Source organism: Neomonachus schauinslandi, chromosome 9 (genome assembly GCF_002201575.2).
Source record: "Neomonachus schauinslandi chromosome 9, ASM220157v2, whole genome shotgun sequence".
NCBI classification, from domain to species: Eukaryota; Metazoa; Chordata; class Mammalia; order Carnivora; family Phocidae; genus Neomonachus; species Neomonachus schauinslandi.
In genome coordinates, this window is record NC_058411.1 from 104,025,796 (window position 1) to 104,031,795 (window position 6,000).

General features: G+C 46.3%; 1 protein-coding gene across 3 annotated transcripts in view; it reads right to left on the bottom strand.

Moving 5' to 3' along the window:
* The window catches only part of INTS14 (integrator complex subunit 14), a 31,749-nt gene extending 26,972 nt beyond the window's left edge, over positions 1-4,777 (bottom strand). For 2 of the 3 annotated variants that reach the window (XM_021693785.1, XM_021693786.2), the window contains exon 1: positions 4,719-4,761. The gene's annotated coding sequence lies outside the window, so the exon portion shown is untranslated. Of the gene's footprint in view, positions 1-4,718 lie in introns of all 3 variants that reach the window. The other variant, XM_021693787.2, reaches the window with a different exon arrangement.
* Positions 4,778-6,000: the final 1,223 nt, after the last annotated feature.

Sequence of the window (6,000 nt, forward strand, 5' to 3'; positions counted from 1 at the left end):
GCTCCAAGGACCATGTATTTCTATTAAAAAAGATATTAAATTCAGGTAACTCTTGACTTTCATAATTTCAAAGTTTATACAGCTTAATATAACAAACATTCCTACATCACCTCTCCAACAACTTATGAACAAACATTTCTAGCTGTCATATTTAATTTCTAACCAGTTTTGTCCATCCAGAGTCTTCCCTAATTGTATATATGCAATATGAGTTTTATGAAGGTGTAATTAGTATATACATACAATGCTGTGCCCTCCTGTGATGGTGCTTTTTGACAAGCAATCCATTCTTTTTGGGCACTATCACTCTCTTAATCAATACAGCAGTAGTTGTGTGTTTATTTAATTATCTTGTTGCTTGGTGCCCTTTTTTATGAATGTATAATGTAAAATGAATGTAAAATGTAAAAATGAAAGGGCTAGTAGAGTCATAACCCAAATTAGACAAAACTACAAATCATTATGCATGACAAAAGCAGGCAACAATGCTTTCATTGTGAGGGAAAAGAATAAAATTAAACAGTATGTAGGACAGCTGACGTTATCCCATGAAATTGTGTATAAAAGTCCATATGCAGAGGGGCGCCTGGGTGGCTCAGTTGGTTAAGCGTCTGACTTGGTTTTGGCTCAGGTCATGATCTCAGGATCCTGGGATCTAGGCCCACATCGGGCTCCATGCTTAGCACAGAGTCGGCTTGAGATCCTCTCCCTCTGTCCCTCCCCCAGCTCAGGCTCTCTCTCTCTCTCTAAATAAATAAATAAAATCCTTTTTTTTTTTTTTTAAAGATTTTATTTATTTGAGAGAGAGAGAATGAGAGAGAGCACATGAGAGGGGGGAGGGTCAGAGGGAGAAGCAGACTCCCTGCTGAGCAGGGAGCCCGATGCGGGACTCGATCCCGGGACTCCAGGATCATGACCTGAGCCGAAGGCAGTCGCTTAACCAACTGAGCCACCCAGGCGCCCTAAATAAAATCCTTTTTAAAAAGTCAATATGCAGAATGGAGAAAACAGAGTTCTTTAAAATTATGGATTGAGAATTAGCATGAAGAAAACATTTCTGTTCTTAAAAATAAAGAAAAAATTTCAGATACACAGACCTGCTCATGGGGACACAGCTTGCTGCTACTTTGTTAATAAGCAAACTACGGTCTATTGATATAACAGCTATAAATAAAAGACACGTACGTAAATATGAGAAATATATTTATAAAGTGCCAGTAACTGAGAAAAGGAGGTCACAGCATTGTATGTATATACTAATTACACCTTCATAAAACTCATATTGCATATATACAATTAGGGAAGACTCTGGATGGACAAAACTGGTTAGAAATTAAATGCTTGCTAATTTCTTCTTTGGAACTTCAAAAACACCTAACAGTGGCCAGACTGCTTGTTTCAGTGAAGTATCCAACTGCAAATGTATGATATTCTAAAATTCCATTTGTAAATAGGCTGTTGGGAACTCAGAACATAATGGTTCATGGAAGCAAGGTTATAAACCAAGGTCAGGGACTCAAGTAAAGTAGGAAAAGCCTTTTTACCACATAGTGGCCTGAGATATATTTCAAATACAGTAATGCCTCATGTATCTAACATCAATAAAGATTAAATGAGGAATATAAATTACTTTTCCAGACTCTTTAAAATTCTAAAATGTTTAGCCATTTTGATAGACAAAATTAAAATGTGTATCCCTCTTTTCTGCCTCATTAAACACCATGCGAAACATAATCTACTCTTATGATGACCTGGTATCACCACTCTAAACACCAATACTGCCTAGCACCTTGCTACTCTCATGGGTTTTTTTTGTTTTGTTTTCACACCAGCATTGTGTGCTGCAGAACACTGTTCTGGAGAGATGCTCCAAGAAAATGAGTTCAGGCATTAATAAAGACTAGAAAAGGTCTAGAACAAAAAAAAAAATCCAGTTTAATTTGCTAACTCTGTTTCCCCTTTAACCCTTTTCTACATAATTACCATTAAGGTCCCATAAAACAGGGATTATGTAGAATATACACAGAAACAATGCCTTGTATTCAAGGGATCCAGGCTGTTGTGCTGTTTTGGTGCCTCCTTTTTATGATTAATTTTTAGCCCATCAGCTTGCATCCTACTTAACTCAGTAATTCCCTATAATCATCCTCCCTCTCTCTTAATTTGCTTCTTCTTGGCTACTATGGGCTAGAAAGCCAGGTAACCGAGCTTGTTAAAACTGTGTCCAAAGTCAAACTCAACAGGTTCTCAGAGCCTGTGGGTTTCTTCTAGTGTCAAATGTATGGGCTTAAGTGTATCAGCTTGGTACTACTTCATCTTCTCAGTCTTTTTTATTTTCTTTCTCGGTCCTAGCTGTGCTGTTCAAGAAGTGAGGCCCTGTATAATATTGGTCCAACTATACTACATTAGACCATAAGCTCACTAAGGGCAGGGACTGTGTCAGACTGTGCCCAGCAATGTCTCCCCAGAACCTATCACAGTAACTGGCACAGGGTATGTGCTTGACAAATATTTGATAATGACTAATTAACTACCCTTAGTCACCAGACAGAACATTAATTCTTTGGCAAAACACAGGATGAATTTTAACTCTGGACACCAGAAACACATTTCCTTCTCTCCTCCTCATTCAAGCAGATAACTAGGAACTCCTATGTCTCTGCCCACATATAGAGTTTATCCAGCTCACATGGTACTCCCATTTCTGCATAGGAAGGGACACCTGGGTGGTGCAGTCGGTTAAGCCTCAGACTCTTGGTTTTGGCTCAGTTTGTGTTCTGGGGTCGTGAGATCAAGCCCCACATTGGGCTTCATGCTCAGTAGAGAGTCTGCTTAAGACTCCCTCTCCCTCTTGCCCCCCATGTGCATGTGTGTGCACACCTGTGCTCTAATAAACAAATCTTTAGGAAAAAAAAAAGAAAAGAAAGCTGGGGAGGAGCACCTGGGTGGCTCTGTAGGTTGGGGGGGGGGGGGGGGGACTATTGATTTTGCCTCAGGTCATGATCTCAGGGTTGTGAGACAGCCCTGCAGGAGGCTCCATGCGTGGAGCCTGCATACCATTCTCAGCAGTTTCACTCTGAGCGGGATTCCATTCAAATTTCTAGGGGCCCACCATTCATGTTGGGTCCTTACCTACCCTTAGGTTTCTGGCAGCCTGACTTCCCTAGCCCTGATGAGTGCCTCCTGAGTTCTCTCCCTCTGCCTCTCCGCACTGCATGCACTGGCTCTCTCTCCCTCTCTCTAAAAAAAAAAAAAGTTGCGGATCATGGGAAGTACTTCCTCAACTTTTCAAGGAGACTGGGAAAGAGTATACACAGATTTAGATCTCGTACAAGAAAGCATTTCTGGCCCCTGAAATCCGCTGTGAATGGGTGCCCATGGCTGGCAGTCTCGCCTTCTCTGCAAACACCTCTAGAGCTGGCTGATGCATTTGTGTTCATCCACCCTCGTAACAGTGATAAAATCATGGGAAACCATTACTTCAGTTGTAAGTACAGAATTAAAAGAGGAATCTGCATGTTCTTGAAGGATGATTTACTCAAGCACTCTAGGCCGGATTTAAAAAAAAAAAAAAATCCGTGCCCACCACAGTCCAGCAATTTTTTGAGAACATGACGTATCTCTCACTTGGGCTAATTCTCCCCCTTTTCCCATAAGTACTATTTAAAGTACTGTTTACATATAATGCTTAAGACAATTACGGGCCATCTTTCTCAACAACAGCCACCTGTCTTGGCCTTAATGCTAAGTCACCTAAGTACACGTTTACAATTCTTCCCTGCAGGTGACAATTAGCTCAGTCGTAAAGAATGTCTTCTCAGCAGTTTCGCTCTCGGAGCATGATTCCACTCGAATTTCTAGGGTTTCTGGGGGCCCGGCCATTCACGTTAGGGTCCTTACCTACCCTTAGGTTTCTGCCAGCCTGACTTCCCTTGCCCTGAGGAGTGCCTCCTGAGCTCTCTGGTACAACTTCATCTCGAAACCTCCAGCCTGGAAATACAGCACTCCTGCATTTGAATCGCAACTGGGGGGTGGATTTTTACCTTAAAATCAGTCCAAAACAAAAACTGAGATCTGGAAGTCTTACGGGAAGAGGGAACGAAGAGGGCCCGCGCAGGGGCCGAAATCGCGGTGTTCACGCGGGGCCCACGACCCCGAGCTACAGAGGGAGGGGAGGCCGGGAGCAGGGCCCGGAACTGGCGCCGCACAGACGGCGCGGGGCGGCGGGAAGGCCGGGCGCCGGCTCCGCGTCGTTCCCCACCCCTGACCCCTTCCCCTGCAGCTCCAACAAGCAACGAAGGGCTGCCCGAGGTCCCCGGCCAACCCCACTCACCCCGCGCCCATCGCCGGCACGGTCCGTCCGCGTAAACTTCCCGCCCGCGCACCACGGCCGGAACGATGGGGCCGCGCGACAAAAGGGAAGCCGGCGCCAAAGTGCGCACGGGACGGGGGCGGGGCTTTAAGGCCTGAGCGGCAGGGCAATGGCGCGGCTGGGCCGCTAGGGGGCGCGCCCTCCTCGGCGTCCCTCCGCAGCCCTGGGTCCGCGTTGACCTCTGCTCCAACATCCCCAACCTTGCGGAGCCCGGCCTCTGTCTCCCCTTCCTTCTCTTCCTCCCTCCCTCTCCCTTTTCGGGCTCTTCCCTCTTTCCCTCTGCCCACCTCCTCCTCTCTGAAGAGAGACCTCTGTGAGCCCTTCACACTCCAGCCTCCTCACTCACCTGCGCCTGTTGGCGCACCCGCCTCACGCTCACTGACGCGTGCTCCTCTCTGTCCGCACTCTTGAGCCCCCTCCGAACCAGGTGACAGAATGTTCTCCAAACTCTTCTTTAACTACACTTCCTGCCTGGGGAGTGCTCATGCTAAGCGCACCGTATATTTTTCTTAGGTGACAAGTCAAGACTTCCTCTCTGGGTCTCCTCTGCGCGAGGCTCACTTTCTTCCCCCCCCCACCCCTTCTCTGAGGGAAGGTTCATTGGTTCTCCCTACAGTGCGAGGTGCCTTGCTGAAGGATCTGCACTCCCACTTCCCTATGACGCACCATGGGCCCTCCCCGCCTCGCCTCTGGCCACCTGGCGTCCCGTCCCGCAGCAGCCTGCGCCCCGGCCAGGTTCCTGAGGGGGCAAGAAGTAGTTTTCTAACCATGCAGGCCTGGGTAGTTGTGGTTCGAAGAATCATGTTGTACCACATAGATTACAAGTGAGAACAGAAAAAGGCCTCTGCCTCTTTTTCGTTTAGTTGGTGGGATGGAGGGAGGTAGGGGGTGGGTTAAGGAGGGAGTGTGCTTTGAACTGAACAACCTAGTCTGTCTGACTTTTCACAGCTTGTTCTGCGGGAGAGTGCAGGTTCCAATTATTGTAGTTCTTTCCCATCTCCTCCTTAAATCCAAGGTGGCTGAAGAAGAGAGTCAGTCCCTGGGAATGTCTCTGCCAGCATCAGGGCCCAGGGACCCACAGACTGTCCTTTTTGCTTCAGAACTCCTTTCGCCAACGTGGCTAGGCTCACTGTCTCAAACCCTTACTATGCTTGAGCATAATGGGATCTGGGTAAGTAAGGCTGCTTCTTGATTACTTGGTTACAGTTTCTAACTCTTTCCCTAGTGGGAGGGATGTGGCCAAGAATGTGTGGGCAGGGGAGTTGTCTAGTTACCCCTGAAGTGATGACTCAGCCATAGGGTTGCAGTTCTCCTGGTAGTTCCAGCTCAGCTCCATGGACTGATTCCCTACCTTCCCCAGTCCTAAAGCTTAAGTTTATTAGTTTGCTGATGGGTGATCAGATTTTGGTAAACTTGTTCTGAACACAGGCTTTCAGGAGATTAGGGAAGCAAAAGAGCGATTTACTAATATTGAACGGGAAAAGGTAACTACCAAGGGGACTGAGTCACTTAGGGCAACTGGTTAAGCCTTTTGTTTTTATTTGTAACTTCTTAGTAGAATCCCATGAAAAATCAGAAGGTTGTGCAGTGAATATAAATTCAGAGAACATCAGCACAGAGTTAGAAAT